This window comes from Herpailurus yagouaroundi, unplaced genomic scaffold (assembly GCF_014898765.1).
Source record: "Herpailurus yagouaroundi ecotype Mexico unplaced genomic scaffold, PumYag 29, whole genome shotgun sequence".
In the NCBI taxonomy this organism is placed as follows: Eukaryota; Metazoa; Chordata; class Mammalia; order Carnivora; family Felidae; genus Herpailurus; species Herpailurus yagouaroundi.
Window position 1 is genome coordinate 95,897,011 of NW_024412377.1, and position 18,476 is coordinate 95,915,486.

The window sequence follows — 18,476 nt, forward strand, 5'->3', positions numbered from 1 at the left end:
AGCTCTTTATATAAGGGTAAACCAGAAGTAAATGCACATCAAAGATGGGCACAGTGAGGAACTTGCTTACCTTGATCTTGTTGCTGTCTGGAAGGAAAGGAGATGATTTTTTATTTGGGCACAAGACTTTCTGGAGTAAAGATTGTATTTCCCAGTGATCTCTGCATCTAGATGTGGTCATGTGACTATATGTTCTGGCCAATGGAATTTAAGTGGAAGTGATGCTTGTATTTCATTATGGAATTCTCCATGTATGTGCATAAAGGAGATAGAATGTTAAAGTTCTTTTCTTGTGTTGATTTTGTCTGATTTGAGAGTTCTTAGGATGAAAGGTATTGGGATAGACAACTGGCAGTCTCTGCTGTCCTGGTGCAAGAAATGAAACAGGTGTGGCAGAAACAGAAGGTTCACATGAACAAGAGGGCTTCTTATTCTTTCTTTTTTTGTTGTTGTTTAATAATTTTTTAATGTTTATTTATTTTGAGAGAGATAGAGGGAGACAGAGCATGAGCAGGGGAGGGGCAGAGAGAGGGACACACAGAATCTGAAGCAGGCTCCAGGCTCTGAGCTGTCAGCAAAGAGCCTGATGCGGGGCTCAAACCCACGAGCTGTGACATCATGACCTGAGCTGAAGTCGGACGCCTAACTGACTGAGCCACCCAGGCTCCCCTTATTCTTTCATTTTTTAAAGATATGTTTTAAGGGGGACCTGGGTGACTCAGTCAGTTGGGCATCTGACTTAAGCTCAGGTCATGATCTCAAGGTTGGTGGGTTCTATCCCCACATTGGGCTCTATGCTGACAGCTCGGAGCCTAGAGCCTGCTTTGGATTCTGTCTCCCTCTCTCTCTGCCTCTCCCCTGCTCACACACACACACGCACACACACACACACACACACACACACACACACTCTCTCAAATAATTAATAAACATTTTTAAAAAAGGATATTATTTTTAAGTAATCCTGCATCCAATATGGGACTCGAACTCACAACCCTGAGATCAAGAGCTGAATGCTCCAGTGACTGAGTCAGCCAGGAACCCCAAGAGGGATTATTACTCTTAAAAGAAGAAGATCCCAGCCTTAGGATCTTCTAAGCTTCAGCCAAGATTAAGTGCCTTGAAAAGGAAGCCATAATTAATGACGGAAGTAGTGGAAGGACATGAAGTGAATTACTTTTGTCTTCATTCCAAAGTAATCCAGATGGGATGCCTGGGTGGCTTAGTCAGTTGAGCGTATGTCCGACTCTTGACTTTGGCTCAGGTCATGATCCCAGGGTCGTGCATGCATGTGTGTGCACGCTCTCTCTCTCTGTCTCTCTGAGAATAAATAAATAAATAAATAAATAAATAAGAAAGGAGAAAAAAATTGTGTGTTTGTGTATGTATTTATGAGAGAAGCCTGATACAATTTAAATATTTCTTGAATTATCTCTTTTCCTGGGTATGCTAGTCAGAGCTCTTATTTCAAATAGGCCTCAATTCAACCTCAATCCAGCCTTCAGCATTCCTCAATTCCTCTTCTCATTTACCCTAAAAGCAGTCTTATATTACTTGCTATTATCTGTGACTCAGGGCCTTGCCCTTGAGCAAGCTGGCCTTTCTGCCTTCCAGATTTGCAATCACCCTGGGCTCAAGGGCACAGGGCTGGTCTGAGTTGGAGTGGTTTAAAGAGTTCCTTTATCTGGGATGTAACTGCTGATTTACGGACTCTATTCTAGTCCCAGTAAAAATTAAACAATGTTCTTGGAGCCCTTCCAAACTTGCTGAATTCCACAGTTTCTGATGTATGCCCTTCTTTCCTATAACTGGGTTGAATCCTATGAACATTCCCATGTCTGTCCATGTTCTGGATTAGCAATCTTCAAAACTTTTTGCTAGTATACTCCTCATAAAAGTTTTTTAAAAGTATGGGGGCACCTGGGTGGCTCAGTCGGTTGGGAGTCGGACTTTGGCTCAAGTCATGATCTCACGGTTGATGAGTCCAAGCCCCGCGTGGGGCTCTGTGTTGACAGTTCGGAGCCTGCAGCCTGCTTCAGATTCTGTGTGTGTGTCTCTCTCTCTGTTCCTCCCCTACTCGTGCTGTGTCTCTCTCCGTCTCTCAAAAATAAATTAAAATGTTAAAAAAAATTTTTTTTAAGTTTTTTAAAAGTATGTACTACCTTACACATTTCTACTTTGACAAGCTTTCTCAGCAAATTTCATTTAAGTACATAGATTATAATTCCTGCATGTTGGCATGTTGACATAAATCTGTTACATCATTTTTTTAAAATGTCTCCAATGGTATTTAAATACTGTAGTGATTTTGATATGCATCAACCTCCATTTAAAAAATACACAAACAAGCTCCTTTTTAACAATGGGAAATTTGTATCACTCCTTCTTTTCCTTGAACTGATGTTTTCAATACATTTCCCCCCACACCCAGAGTTTTAGCCAAATGAAATACATATTTATTCTTGAAAGTTTTTTATATCACTTGTCATAATTCTTTGCAACAAAAATGTGTATAACTTGAAATTTTCATTTTATTTAATTTCCTCTGAACCTAAGGCTCTAAGTCTTATAAATTACAATTACGAGTAATACAAAATTGAAATGTTTAATTATTAAAGGAGGTTTAAAAAACTTATTGGCACGGGTTTTTTTTTTTTTAGCCTTCTAAAATAAATAGGTTCAGTATTTTTTAAAGTGTGTTCATGTCAGGGTGGCTCATATGAATCACTGTTTCACTCAGAGTCAATGTCTTTTGTTTGTTTGTTTGTTTTTCTATACATTGTCTCAGGGGCATCATGAACATTGGTGAAGCATCATTTCCTAAAAACCTGCTTCATTCTGTTCTCAGGAGGGATTTCCTGTAAGTTGCTGACATCTATTTAAGTTTTGATGCTGACACTTTCTTGTTTTGAACAGAAGGTACCAGGCAAAGACCACTATGGCAAGACTGCCATACAGATGGTAACATGCAACAATTCCAGAAATAGTATTAAGTTGTGGAGGGGGCAGAAAGAGTATCTTAGAACCAGTGAGGTATAGTATTGTGAATGGGAAGGCAGGAAGGAGAACTATAGGAAGCTAGAACATAGGAAATAGACTCCTTTAAATCTATCTGTACCTTTTTCTCCCTGGACGGTGCACACAGTTTGAAGATCATGCGCAAAAGCATCAATTCTCAAACTTTTTGGTCTCACGACCCTTTTGCACTCTTACAAATAATCGAGGGCACCACATAGCATTTGTTTTTGTGGGTTAAATCTATTTTCAGTGAGGGGTTCCACCCCGACCACCACCACCACCACGGAATGTGCCACTTTAGCACATGCATTATTTTGAGCTGAAGGCACTTGAAACCTTGTGGGCTCAAGAGAAAATTTTGTCCTCCCTTAACCACACAGAAGAATCTAAACTGGGGGTCTTTCCCAGAATAAGGATTATTAACAGATAAATTTCTTCTGAGTGGCCCATCTGTATGGCAGGGCAAACCTCTAATTACCAAATTTTTGCTCTTCTTAGTGTCCTGTGAAGTGCATTCTTTTCTTCTGAAGTCCCAGACCCATACACCCTTTTCTTTAGGTCAGAATGACATTTATGCCTCATTTTGCCTGTCTTTGGAATTTCTGTGTCTATGTGGATTCCCCCTTATTTTCTCCTGTTAATCTGTCTCATGTCAACTTGATTCTTAGTCCAGCTAGAAGGACCTTTGAGCGGAGAGGAATTCTTGGTGCCCAAAATAGTATCAGTAATTAAAACAGAAAAAAATTAGGGGTGCCTGGCTGGCTCAGTCGATGGAGCATGTGACTTAATCTGGAGGTCATGAATTCAAGCCTCATGTGGGTGCACAGTTTACTTAAAAGTAACAAAATTGAAAAAAAAAAGAAAAAGAAAAAATTTAAATATCCAGGTAATCTAATTTTTAAAACAATAAACCTGGGGCTCCTGGTTGGCTCAGTCAGTTGAGCATCCCACTCTTGATTATGACTCAGGTCATGATCCTAGGGTCATGGGATTGAGCCCTGCCTGTGTCAGGCTCTGCACTGAGCATGGAACCTGATTAAGATGCTCTCTCTCCCTCTGCCCCTCTCCCCCACTCATGTGCTCTCTCTCTCTCTCTAACATAAATAAATAAATAAATAACAACAAACCTATTGCGTATTACCAAAAATGATGCATTATTTTTTTTTTACTTGAGTAGAGTTGATACACAGTGTTACATTAGCTTCAGGAATACACATAGTGACTCAACTTCTTCGTATGTTATGCTATGCTCACCATAAGTGTAGCTGTTAGTCACAGCTACAATGCTATAATACAGTGCTATTATAGCACCATTGACTATTTTCTTTATGCTGTAACTTTTGTTCCTGTGACTTCTTCATTCCATGATTTGAATCCTGTATCTCCCACTTGCCTTCACCCATTTTGCCCATATCCCCACCCCTCTCTCCTCTGGCAACCATTGGTTTGCTCTCTGTACTTATGATGTCTAATTCTGTTTTTTTTGTTTGTTTTTTCATTTGTTTTCTTAGAATTAACATATGAATGAAATTATATGGTATTTGTCTTTCTCAGTCTGACTTGTTGCACTTAGTGTAATATCCTCTAGGTCCATCTGTGTTGTAATGGCATAATCTCATCCATTTCTAGGGTTGTGTAATATTCTACCATACTTATATACCACATCTTCCTTATCCATTCATCTATCAATAGACAGGTTACTGCCATATCTTGGCTATTGTTTAAAAAGACATATTTTTATTGGGGCACCTGGGTGGCTCAATCGGTTAAATGTCTCACTCTTGATTTCAGCTCAGGTCATCATCTCATGGTTTGTGAGATCAAGCCCTGTGTTGGGCTCTGTGCTGATGGTACCGAGCTTGCTTGGGATTCTCTCCTTCTCTCTCTACCCCTCCCATGGGTGCTCTCTCTCTCTCAAAATAAATAAATCAACATTAAAAAAAAAAATAGAAGACAGCTAGATCCTCATAACTCCTGCTTCCAATATGTTGTGATACACTCTTTTGGTTGAAGGATATGAAGGAAATTTGGACTCACACAGATGTGTGTTTGGAAAAGGGATGATCTCCCAAGAGGACTCCCAGGGGCCCTCAGACCACATTTTAAAACTGTTGACCTAGAAAAATATTTGTACACGTGTACCAGAAAATATATACATATCTTATGAGCATGCATTTTTATCGCAACATTGTTTTAAATAACCAAAAGCTAGAAGCAAGATACATACTGAAATACTGAAACCATGCCCCAGGGTTAATGAGGTCAAAACTATCACCAGGAAAACCTCCACTGACACCCCCCCCCACACCACCACCCCCCTCCGCTTCCAGCCCCCTTTTCTTCACAGGAATGTTAACCTTATCTTTTAGAAGCAGACAACAGGAAAAGCTCCTGCTGGCCTGAACCAGTTTGAGCTGAACCAGTGACACACACCTGCACAGATGGAACCTTGGAATGTTCAATAATTACCGCTACCTCATTACAATGTTAAAATCTCTGCCCCAGGAGCAGCACAAACTTCATTAATATAACATAGGATACATGGATAGGCATGTTATCCAAGTAAGCCTGCACAACCCTACGCTTGCCTTTATATGTGATGATAAAACTCCCCTTCCTTTTTTTTCCGTTTTTTGTTTTTATATGTATATATTTATTTTTTATTTGAGGATAGTTGACACACAATGTTCCGTTAGTTTCAAAAGTACAACTTAGTGATTGACAAGTTTACATAATATACTATGCTCACAAATATAGCTACCATCTGTCCCATTACCAATCCTTCAGCCATTTTTAAGTCAGGCTCTCTTTTTATCTTTGAGTTGTTAAAAGTCCCCTTTCTGAAGATTCACTCCAACCCTAAATGAAAGAAACCCACTTACCCCATCTGGGGAGTCATGGCTTTGGAAATTGTTCCCTATGGTCTCCTTGTTTGCTGCAAATTAAGTTTTCTTTGTGTGACAACTCTGCCTGTAATCTCTCTATCTCTAATTCACCAAAGAGTGAACTTACATTAGTTCAGTTACAAGATAAGTGGAATATAGATAAGCAAATTGTAGTATATTCAAATAATGTAATACACATTGATGAAAAGGAATGAAAACAGCCAGCTGCAATAAAGTGGATGAATCTGGGGCTCCTGGGTTGCTCAGTTGGTTGAGCATCAAACTTCAGCTCGGGTCATGATCTCACAGTTCATGAGTTTGAGCCCTGCATCAGGCTCTGTGCTGACAGCTCAGAACCTGGAGCCTACTTCAGATTCTGTGTCTCCCTCTGTCTCTGCCCCTCCCCTACTTGTGCTCTTTCTTTCCCAAAAATAAATAAACATTAAAAAAAAATTGGATGAATCTTATAAAATGGCAATGACTAAGATAAGTCTATAACACGAACAATATGATACCGTTTGCACAAGCTTCAAAAATAGGCAAAACTAAACTAGTTGGATGTATGTACATTGGTAGTAAAACTATACAAAGACAGAATATAATTATCTTCAGGGTGGAGAAAGAAGGATGTGATAGAGAGGGGACACAACCACAACGGAGGCTTTTATACTACAAGCAGGGTTGTATTTATTCATCCAGATGGAATTTACATGAGTGATGGCTTTTAATTATTCCTTTTTAAAATAATTTTTTTAATGTTTATTTATTTTGAGAGAGAGAGAGAGAGAAAGCAGAGGAGGGGCAGAGGGAAAGAAAGAGAATCCCAAGTAGGCTCCATGCTGTCAGTGAAGAGCCAAGGTGGGTTTGATTGATGGTGAGATCACCTCATCCTCAATCAAGAGTCGGATGTTTAACTGACTGAGTCACCCAGGTGTCCTATTCTTTACAGTATACATATATGTTCATTTATTCGTTGTAGCTATTTTGTATCTCATAATTAAAAATAAAAATATAGGGGTGTCTGGGTGGCTCGGTTGAGCATCCTACTCTTCATTTCCACTCAGGTCATGTTTTCATGGTTCATGAGTTTGAGTCCCACATCGGACTCTGCTTTGAAAGTGCAGAGTCTGCTTGGGATTCTCTCTCTCCCTGTCTCTGCACGGCCCCTGCTTGTGTGTTCTCTCTCTGTCTCAAAATAAGTAAATAAACTTTAAAATATATATGTATAAAAAACATAAAAATACATTGCTTGCAATAACACTAACAAATGAATGCTTAATATGTTTATATTAATGTTTAACCAAAAATGTAAAATATGTTTAACAAAAACTGTGCAAGAACATTTTTTAAAAAACTGCAAAACCTATGTAAAAATGATATAATTTTTAAGAATATGTTTAAAAAAACTGTGTAAAACCTATGTAAAAATGATATCTTTTAGTTTTTTAATTAATTAATTTTTTGAAATTTTATTTAGTTTTTAAAATTTATATTCAAGTAGGTTAGCATATAGGGCAATAATGATTTCAGGGGTAGAATCCAGTGATTAATCCCCTACATATATCTTCCAGTGCTCATCTCAACAAATGTCTTCCTCAATGCCCTTTGTCTGTTTAGCCCTTCCCCCAACTCTTAACCCCTCCAGCCACCTGGGTGGCTCAGTCACTTAAGCGTCCCACTTTGGCTCAGGTCATGACCTTGCAGTTCTTGAGTTCAAGACCCGCATCAGGCTCTGTGCTAACAGCTCAGAGCCTGGAGCCTGCTTTGGATTCTATATCTCTCTCTCTTTCTGCCCCTCCCCCGCTTGCTCTCTGTCTCTGTCTCTCTCAAAAATAAATAAACATTAAAAAAATTTTTTTAAAAAGAGTCTCTTATGTTTGGCCCCCTCCCTGTTTTTATATTATTTTTGCTTCCTTTACCTTATGTTCATCTGTTTTGTATCTTAAATTTCACATATGAGTGAAGTCATATGATATTTGTCTTTCTCTGATTGACTAGTTTCACTTAGGATGATACACTCTAGTTCCATCCATATTATTGCAAATGGCAAGATTTCATCTTTTTTTTTTTTTTTTTTGATTGCCGAGTAATACTGCATTGTATGTAGATACCACATCTTTATCCATTTCTCTGTCGATGGACAATTGGGCTTTTTCCATACTTTGGCTATTGTTGATAGTGTTGCTCTAAACATTGGGGTGCATGTGCCCCTTTGAAACAGCACACCTGTATCTTGTGGATAAATACCTAGTAGTGTAATTCCTGGGTCATAAGGTAGTTCTATTTTTAATTTGTTGAAGAACCTTCATACTGCATTCCTACCAGCAGTGCAAAAGGGTTCCTCTTTCTCTGCATCCTCGCCAACATCTGTTGTTGCTTGAGTTGTTCCTTTTAGCTATTCTGACAGGTGTGAGGTGGTATCTCATTGTGGTTTTGGTTTGTATTTCCCTGATGATGAGTGATGTTGAGCAAAAAATGATATAATTTTAATGAAAGTTAATAAAAGAGACTCAAATAAATAGAGAAATATATATGGTGTCCTTGGATAGAAAAGTCACTCATGTAAAGATGTCAATTCTTCATAAGCATCTATAGATTCAATGAAATTCCCGTAAAAATTCCAACAGGCAGTTTGTGAAACTTTACAAAAGGATTCTCAAATTTACATGGAAGAGCAAAAGGGCACAGATAGTTAAGATACTCCTTAACTTATGGTGGTAGGACTTAATTTTTCAGATATCAAGACTCATTCAGATTTATGCTATAAAATTTAAAAGAGTAAATATAGTGCAGGGATAGATAATTAGATAAATGGAATGTAACAAAGAGCCCAGGAAACAGATCCGGGCATATATAGAAACTTGATTCATGACTTGGTATTGAAGATGAGGAAAGAAAATTCACTAACAACAAAATATCTGAAAAAGAAATAAAGAAAACACCCCATTTATAATAGCATCAGAAACAACAAAATACTTAGGAGTAAATTTAACGAAGGAGGTAAAAAGATTTGTATACTGAAAGTTATAAAGCTTTGATGAAGAAAGTTGAAGACACAAATAAATGAAAAGATAATCCATGTTCAAGGACTGGAATCATTAATGTTGTTAAAATGTCCATATTACCCAAAGCCATCTATAGAGTCAGTGCAAACTCTATCAAATTTCTAATGGTATTTTTCACAATAATAGAAAAAATAATCCTAAATTTCATATGGAATTTTGAAAGACCTCAAATAGTCAAAGCAATCCTGAGAAAGAAAAATAAGACTGAAGAGACATTTCTTTTCAAACTATATTGCAAGTCTACAGTATTCAAAATAGTATGGGGCGCCTGGGTGGCGCAGTCGGTTAAGCGTCCGACTTCAGCCAGGTCACGATCTCGCGGTCCGGGAGTTCGAGCCCCGCGTCAGGCTCTGGGCTGATGGCTCAGAGCCTGGAGCCTGTTTCCGATTCTGTGTCTCCCTGTCTCTCTGCCCCTCCCCCGTTCATGCTCTGTCTCTCTCTGTCCCAAAAATAAATAAACGTTAAAAAAAAAAAATAGTATGGTATTGGCATAAAAAAAAACAAAAACAAAAATGTAGACCAATGGAACAGACTCAAGAACCTTGAAATAAACCCTCACATATGCGATTGACTAATATTTGACAAGGGAGCCAAGGATTCTTGATGGGGAATGGATAGTCTCTTCAATCAATGGTGCTGGGGAAACTGGATAATCACATTCAGAAATATGAAATAAGATCTCTCCCTTATATCACCCACAAATATTAAATCAGATTATAGGCTTAAACATAATAATACCAAAAGCTGTAAAACTTCTAGAAGACAGGGAAAAATTCTCCTTGACATTGGTTTTGTTGTTGACTTTTAGGATGTGACACCAAAACCATAAGCAACACAAGCAAAAATAAACAAGTGGAACGACACTTGGGTGAAGGACCTGAGTAGACATTTTTCCAGAGAAGATCCTCAAATGGATAAAAAGTACATGAAAAGGTATTCAGCATCACTAATCATGAGGGAAATGCAAACCAAAACCATAATGAGTGAGTATGTCTATTGTGAAAAAGACAAGAGATAACAAGTGTTGGCAAGGATGCAGAGAAAAGAGTGCCCTTGTGCACTTTTGGTAGAAATATAAATTGGTGCAGTCAAAATGGAAAACAATATGGAAGTTCCTCAGAATGGAAAAACCACTACCTAGAAGAGATATTTGCACCCCCATATTCATTGCACCATTATTTACAATAGCCAAGACATGGAAACAAACTAAGTGTCTATTGATGGGAGAATAAAGAAGACATGGTATACATAAAAAATGAAATATTATTCAGCCATAAAAAGAAGGACATCCTACAATTTGTGACAATGCCACTGGACCTTGAAGTCATTATGCTAAGTGAAATAAGTCAGACAGAGAAAGATGAATATTGTATGATCTCACTTATATATGAAATCAAGTAAAACTAAAGTCATAGAAGGGCACCTGAGTAGCTCAGTTGGTTAAGCATCCAACTATTCATATTGGCTCAGGCGATCTCCAGATCTTGAGATCCAGACCTGAGTCAGGCTCTGTGTTGAGTGTGGAGCCTGCTTGGGATTCTCTCACCCTCTCCTATGCCCCTCCCCTGCTCATTCTCTCTCATTCTCTTTCAAAATAAATGAATAAACTTAAAAAATAAAACCAAAAAGCTAAACTCAGAGAAAAAATGTAGATATTGAGAGAGGAGATAAATGTAGTCACTCAGTCTGCCATTTTGAACCCCAAATCTCCTCCCCTTGTTTTAAAATTATTTCATCAGGGGGTACCTGGGTTGCTCAGTTAAGTGTCTGACTTTGGCTCAGGTCATGATCTTGAGGTTTGTGAACTTGATCCCCACATTGGGCAATGTGGTGTCAGCACAGAGCCCATTTGGGATCTTCTGTCCGCCTCTCTCTCTCTGCCCCTCCTGCTCTCTCAAAAATAAATAAACATTAAAAAAAAGTTTTTTTTTTTAAGTTTTTCATCAGAACAAAAATATAAGGCAACCTTCACTGTGTGAGCTGTCTCCATTTTGAAGTACTCTTATGAACCCTTGTCCTGCTTTGGGATTCAGCTGAAATAAGGCAATATATATATATAAATTTGGAAATCAGTGGGACACAAAGTGGTTGGTTCCTTTCTTCCAGCCTCCTGTTCTACAAAAGGTGGTAGTTTTTGACTCAGTCTTTTCCCTGAAATCCAGGGTCCTCAATATTGACTGTGGTTAAACAGAAGCCACAGGGGTTCACATCCTAAAATTTTCATCTTATCTGAACTAATAAATGTTCAAAGAACTGTTTGACTCCAAGCACTCCCTATGTGAAAGATTCCCAGAGTTAGAGAACTCCAATTAGATTAAGGTATTGTTTCCTCTCGGGATTCCCCTGGAGCAAGGCTTGAGGGAAGTCACAGGCCGACTTTGTACAGAAGATGAGGGCCCAAACTGTTCTCTGCCTGCATCTGGCTGCAGTGGGCATATAGTTAGGGGCACCGTTTGACATTCTTAAAACATAAAAGCAAAGAAGGCTTTTTTTTTTTTTTTTTAATGTTTATTTATTTTGAGAGAAAGAGAGAGCACGGGAGGGGGAGAGAGAGAGAGAGAAGCAGAATCTCAAACAAGAATCCCAAGAATCTCTCCTATTAGCAGAATGAGGGGCAGGATCCCATGAACCCTGAGATCATGACCTGACTGAAAGGAAGACGAACACTTAACCGACTGAGCCACCCAGGGGCCCCCAAAACTAAGAAGGCTTTACACCTGTTGGTATTTCTTCCATCTAAGCACTAAGCCTCACTTACTTTTAAGGTAGAAGCTAAGACATTTTACTCTGTCTCCTACTTTTCCAAAGCCTCTGTGTTTAAAAGGAATTAAAAAGTAAGGGCACCAGGAAAACCTATATTTCTAAAAGAGAAACTTCCCAAAGTTATCTCCTTGATGAGGTTACGAAGTCATCACCATTAGCCTTTTAGGAACTAGATAGTAAATCTGGAGGATGACAACATAATGAGCCTTTCATAAATTGGTATCTAAGGTTTTCCTGGGGAGAGATTTCAGTTAAGCATTTTCTCCACTAAATGGCCAATCTTTAGCTTCCTTGCTACTTGCCTTGTCACTCTCCCTCCACCTCCAAGTCTATAACATTGCTTTAACTCTGAGTTTTCTATTAATTGATCCCATTTCCCAGAAAAAAAAAAATTGTTGTCTGTTTCGTACCTCAGTTTACCGCAGCTCAAATAAAAATTCCTCCTTTCAGATATCATACTTTGACTGGTGGGTGAGAAATGAATATTCCTAAGACTCAATTTGCTTCTTCAGAAAATGCAGTCAGGTTATGGAATAGAAGCCACTCCTTTTAAAAAACAAAACAAAAAAAATAAGAATGTTTAATCTTGCCTCCGATTTGTAGAAATGGCATGGGAAAAAACATAAAAAAATTCAAAATGATTGATGTCAGTTCAATAAAAGTGTACTTTTAAAAATGCATTCTTTTTTTTTTTAATTTTTTTTTCAACGTTTATTTATTTTTGGGACAGAGAGAGACAGAGCATGAACGGGGGAGGGGCAGAGAGAGAGGGAGACACAGAATTGGAAACAGGCTCCAGGCTCTGAGCCATCAGCCCAGAGCCCGACGCGGGGCTCGAACTCACGGACCGCGAGATCGTGACCTGGTTGAAGTCGGACGCTTAACCGACTGCACCACCCAGGCGCCCCTAAAAATGCATTCTTAAAAAAACCTTAAAGCAATCGTTCCTAAACTTGTCATGAGTTTCAGAGTCACTGATTTTCTTCATTGGGTGTTTTCCTCTTTTTTAAAGAGGGAAACAAAAATGAAGTCGTTTTGAATATTTTCTTACCATCTTTTCTTAGCCATTTAAAATTCTATTGTCGAATCAAAAACCTGTTTCTGTAACCGAAATACAATTACAAATAAATAAACTGGATTGTCTTTCTGTGAAACTTCAGGAATCACCTTCCACTTTTCCATCCTTCACAGAACAATGTAAACATCTTTCAACTGAAATCCTCAATGAAAGCCTTTTATTGATTTTCAAGAAATGAGGTGGTTTCACAGGCATTTAACTCTCTGTGGGTCTTTTAAAACCAGTTACCTCCTAAGAGGCTACCTTCAAAGGAAGTATCATATAAAGGGGATGTAAACGAAACCAACAGAAAAAAAAAAGAAATCAGCAGTAGTGTCTTTAGATACACATTAAAAAGATAATACTGCATAAAGTGTTTTTTTTTTTAATTTAATTTTTAAGTAATCTCTACACCCAACTTGGGGCTCGAATTTACAACCCCAAGATCAAGAGTCCCAGGCTCGATTGAATGAGCCAGCCAGGAGCTGCCCAAGTGTTCTTATTTGAATAAGTGGGCTGACCTCTTGTTCTTCCCCTCAGGAAATTAATTACAATGGATTAACGTGGAAAACTGAAAAGGTTGCCTGATTTCTCTTTTGTCTTCCCCTCCCCCCTCAACCTCAAGCCTCTCTGAAAGTGTTTACTTGAAATCAGAATATGGAAAGTTTTTTGGGTTGAGTTTAAAAACCAAAGTCAGAATAATTTTCCTCGGTATGCAGAAGAACAGAAATGAGCTGTTTTCAGAAATGGTTTTTAAAGTTCATAATAAAGTTGAATAGTGACTGTAATGTTGATTTGCCTGATTTACACAAATATTTGTTTTTAAGAGAGGAAAATGGAGACTTAAAAAAATTTCTTCTGCCCTTCAAGTTCCTTCGAGCTGGACGAAAAAGCAAAATGAAGTGAGACAGATTAACAGAAGAAAATCAAATTTAGTTTCCTACGTACTATGTAGTTTCCTATGGGGAATCCACAGACGTGACATTCCCTTAACATGCAACTTGAGGCTTATTTGACTTCCAGAGCTAAGGAGAGGGGGAAGGGTCTGAAGATAGGAAAGGGGGGAGGGTGGGGGCGATTTCTAACCAGAAGGTGAGAGGAGATGTTTGGGAAACAAAGGTTGCCCTGTTATGGAGACAGTTCCTCAGATAAAGAGATCTCTGTTAATAGCTCTCTCCCTGGCGGAGGCTCTCCTTTCCAATGTAAATTTAGGCAGTTGAGTGGGAGGTAAAGCGCTTTTCCTGAATCTCCTGGGTTTTAATTGCTTTTAACTCAAAATAATCTTTATGTCAAACAGTCCATCTTGGGGCAGTCTGTCCTTGGCCCCTTCTCACGATACAACTCAGAGATGGGTGGAGGAATATATATTCACATTATACATATATGTGTTTCCTTTCTACTGATATTAAGTCTAGGCTATTAACCTGAGGATTTAGAAAAAAATGATTTGTTCCCAGAATGGTTGAGCAATGCTGAAAAACCCATTGAAAAACACTCTCCCCTCTTCATTAATTTGGAATTTGGGCCCTGAGGTATTACAAGAAATATTTTCCTTTGCCTTATCTATACTCAAAGGACTTGTCAAGCAAATTCATAATAAGATAGGATAAAAGGAGAATCTTTAAAATACTGAGGCAAAACACTTTAATGATCTAAGTGCTGAAGAATCCTTAGCTTTCCATACTGACAAAATAACTGACCGTTACAAAAGATTTCTCCAGTTCTCTAAAGCATCTACCCTTAGAAATTGCTACCTTATTTACATTCATTACTTTAATTTGTAAAAAATAAAAGTATAAAAAAAAATCCTCCCAGAGGGGAAGTGTGTGGGGCATGTGTGAGTAGGTGATGGGGATTAAGGAGTGCACCCGTGAAGGGCACTGGGTGTTCTATGAGGGTTGAATCACTGCATTGAACACTTTAACAGAACACTTACGTTGACCATATTTGAATTAACATAAAAAACTAAACTAGGGGCGCCTGGGTGGCGCAGTTGGTTAAGCGTCCGACTTCAGCCAGGTCACGATCTCGCGGTCCGTGAGTTCGAGCCCCGCGTCAGGCTCTGGGCTGATGGCTCGGAGCCTGGAGCCTGTTTCCGGATTCTGTGTCTCCCTCTCTCTCTGCCCCTCCCCCGTTCATGCTCTGTCTCTCTCTGTCCCAAAAAGAAATAAACGTTGAAAAAAAAAATTAAAAAAAAAAAAAACTAAACTAAAGAGAAAACCCTCCTCTCAATAGGAATTAATGGACTTACATTCGACTTTCTTTCTGCCTTTGGATTGTTTAATGAAATTCAACAGAGAGGTGCACTGAATGTACAAAATGGAAGGTTTTTCTAGAAGGAGGGTGGGGCAAGAGAGTTATTAGCAAAAGAAAAGGATTGTTTCAGATGAGGGTGCTTTTTGTGAGAGAAAAGTAAGGTTCCTTACCTTGCAGATTACTGCATCTTTCTTTGGCAGGTGAAGGGGACCCAGGTGGCTGACTCTTTGGTACCTATTGAAAAATTCCTGACTGACGGGTTAAGACCGTATTTCTTGGAGAGGTTGAAACCGCAATATGATTATGTATTAAGTCCCAGTTTGGGAACTTGGTGTAAATGATACCTTTTGGGGCCTGTGTTATTTTGTTTGTTTTTGTTTAACAGGGTAAAGAGATAAAAAGAAAAATATCTTAAGCAGGTATTATTTTTCCTGCCCCAAACAAGCAGGAGGCTGAAGAGCAGGAACAGTGGGCACCAGGGACCTCAGAAGGAGCAGCGTGGGTGGCCTGGAGGGATGGAAGCCAGGCCAGAGAGGGTTCAGAAAGATGAAGCACCAATCTTTGTTTCCTAGAAGTCTTAAGGCAAAAAGAGGAAAGGGTAGTAGCTGCATCAAAAAAGGTTTTCATTTGGGGCACCTGGGTGGCTCAGGTCATGATCTCATGGTTTGTGAATTTCAGCCCCCCCAATGGGCTGTCTGCTGTCCGTGCAGGGCCCGTTTCAGATCCTCTGTCCCCTTCTCCCTCTGCCCCTGCCCAGCTCTTGCTCTCTTAAGGAAAAACAAAAACAAAAATGAAAACAAAACAAAACATTGAAAAAAAAAGGTTTTCATTTGTTGTTTAATTTGGGAGAAATTTGACCATGTGTATAGCTTGAGAATGATTCAATAGAAAGGAAGGACTGAAAATACTTGGAAGAGGGGCATCTGGGTGACTTAGCCGGTTAAGTGTCCAACTGTTGATTTCAGAGATTGAGCCTCACTTCAGACTTTATGCAGACAGTGAGGAGCCTGCTTGGGATTCTCTCTCCCCCCTCCCACTTGCATGAGTGTGTGCTCTTTCGCTCTCAAAATAAATAAATAAACTTAAAAAAAAAAACACTTGGAAAAGAGCAAATGAGGAGACGGGAGGTAACGGACACTAAGGTAGGATGTGACTTAACACAAAAGAATTAGTGTTAATTTTTTTTTAATGTTTATTTTTGAGACAGAGAGAGACAGAGCATGAACTGAACGGGGGAGGGTCAGAGAGAGAGGGAGACACAGAATCTGAAGCAGGCTCCAGGCTCTGAGCTGTCAGCACAGTGCCTGACGCGGGGCTCGAACTCACGCACCGGGATCATGACCTGAGCCGAAGTCGGACGCCCAACCGACTGAACCACCCAGGCGCTCCGAATTAGTGTTAAAAAGGAAGGTGAGTGATTTTTATTTTAAGTTGGGAAACTCAAGGAAGGTCCATATAGGGTTAAAAGCAGGAGTTTGGTGTCCCAAAGCTGCTGTGCTCACCAAAATGAGAGTTAACTAAGAAAGAACACTCCAGAAAGCCAGATATCCAACAGAAGAGAGTGGCAAGGAGGGGGGGGGGGTGCCAGAAGGACAGTGGTGCAGCAGCAGCCTGGAGGGATCCAGATTGCGGTCCTCTGGAAAGCTGTGGGAGAAAGAGAAAACTCTTGTGGAAAATGGAATCAATAGGTTATCTGATATGGTTGATATCTGGGAAAAAGAATTATGATAGTTCAGATGGACAAATGGAGAAAAATCAAGATTAGGTACATACAAATTCATGCAAGTAAAACATGACACTGAATACTTAATCCATGCAAGGTGCTGTTGTAAGTGCTTTAATGTGTATAGATTTTAATATTTTTTTGTTTAGATTTTATTTTTAAGTAATTTCTACACCCAACGTGGGGCTTGAACTTACAACCCCAAGAACAAGTCACATGTTCTATAACTGATGCAGCCGGGTGCCCCTCCAGAGTCTCTACTCTTTAAAAAAAAATTTTTTTTTTAAATCTTATTTATTTTTGAGAGAGAGAGAGAGCGTGAGCAGGGGAGGAACAGAGAGAGGAGACACAGAATCCGAAGCAGGCTCCAGGCTGTCAGCACAGAGCCCGACTCGGGGCTTGAATCCACAAACTGTGAGATCATGACCTAAGCCGAAGTTGGATGCTCAACCGACTGAGCCACCCAGGAGACCCTAGTGTCTCTACTCTCAACCATGAGAATATACAGTCTCTCCAGGTAAGGTGGATGGGATTGAAAAAACAATTGACAAGAAAAAATGTTATCATTATACAATTTTGTGGTTATGCAAAGAATATCTTTACCATTTATTATCACATAAACGTTGACTTTAATTGTATGAACACTGTGATATGATTAGGTCGGCAAGATGTCAGATGGAATGTTCAGTGGGTTAAGATTTCAGACTACATGAAACAAAAGATAATGTACAATGAATACAGTCAACAGATCGGGAAATAACAGCATAAGAATATTATTTGAAAATATGGAGGTAGGGGCGCCTGGGTGGCTCAGTCGGTTAAGCGTCCGACTTCAGCTCAGGTCACGATCTCACAGTCCGTGAGTTCGAGCCCCGCGTCGGGCTCTGGGCTGATGATGGCCCGGAGCCTGGAGCCTGCTTCCGATTCTGTGTCTCCCTCTCTCTCTGACCCTCCCCCGTTCATGCTCTGTCTCTGTCTCAAAAATAAATAAACGTTAAAAAAAAAAAATTAAAAAAAAAAAAAAAGAAAATATGGAGGTAATAAGGGAAAACTGCTAAAATCATTGAAAGTGTTTGGCTCTGGAGAGGGGATTGAAAAGTAGGGTGTGGAGAAGGGAGATGCTATTTTTCATTTTATGTTTTGTCATGTTTTTGACATTAAAAAAACAAAAACCACTGTGCCTATGTGAATTTAGCAGAAATAAAGGAGAATGCAATTACCAGAAAGAGTGGGGTAAGGGCAATACAGAGCCCTGATTATTTTTTGCTTGGGGTCCCAAATCTATAGCTCTGTGTTTCTAAATGAAGACTTTGTTGTTTATTGTAATTGAAATTCATACAATTTCCGCTAGTAGATTGAGGTCCCTCGAGAGTTTATAATGAAGTTTAGAGAAATTTCTTCTTTTTTATTTAAAAACTAACAGAAGGGTTCCTGGGTGGCTCAGAGTGTCCCACTCTTGGTTTCGGCTCGGGTCATGATCTCACAGTTCCTGGGTTGGAACCCTACATTGGGCTCCTTGCTGACAGCTTGGGGGTCTGCTTGGGATTCTTTCTCCATCTCTCTTTGCCCCTCCCCTGCTCATGGTCTTTCTCTCTCTCTCTGTCTCTCTCACAATAAATAAATAAACTTAAAAAAATAAAATAAAAACTAACCAAATGCATCACTAGGTGGTTTGTTTTTTTTTAAAGGTGAGAAAATTTTAGGGAGTT

General features: G+C 39.2%; 1 long non-coding RNA gene across 1 annotated transcript; it reads left to right on the forward strand.

Annotated features, from left to right (window-relative positions):
* The first annotated feature begins 17,194 nt into the window (after positions 1 to 17,194).
* LOC121041391 (uncharacterized) lies at positions 17,195 to 17,973 on the forward strand. Its single transcript, XR_005795716.1, has 2 exons — positions 17,195 to 17,558; positions 17,805 to 17,973. It is a non-coding gene; the product is annotated as an uncharacterized LOC121041391 (long non-coding RNA).
* The last annotated feature ends 503 nt before the right edge of the window (positions 17,974 to 18,476 follow it).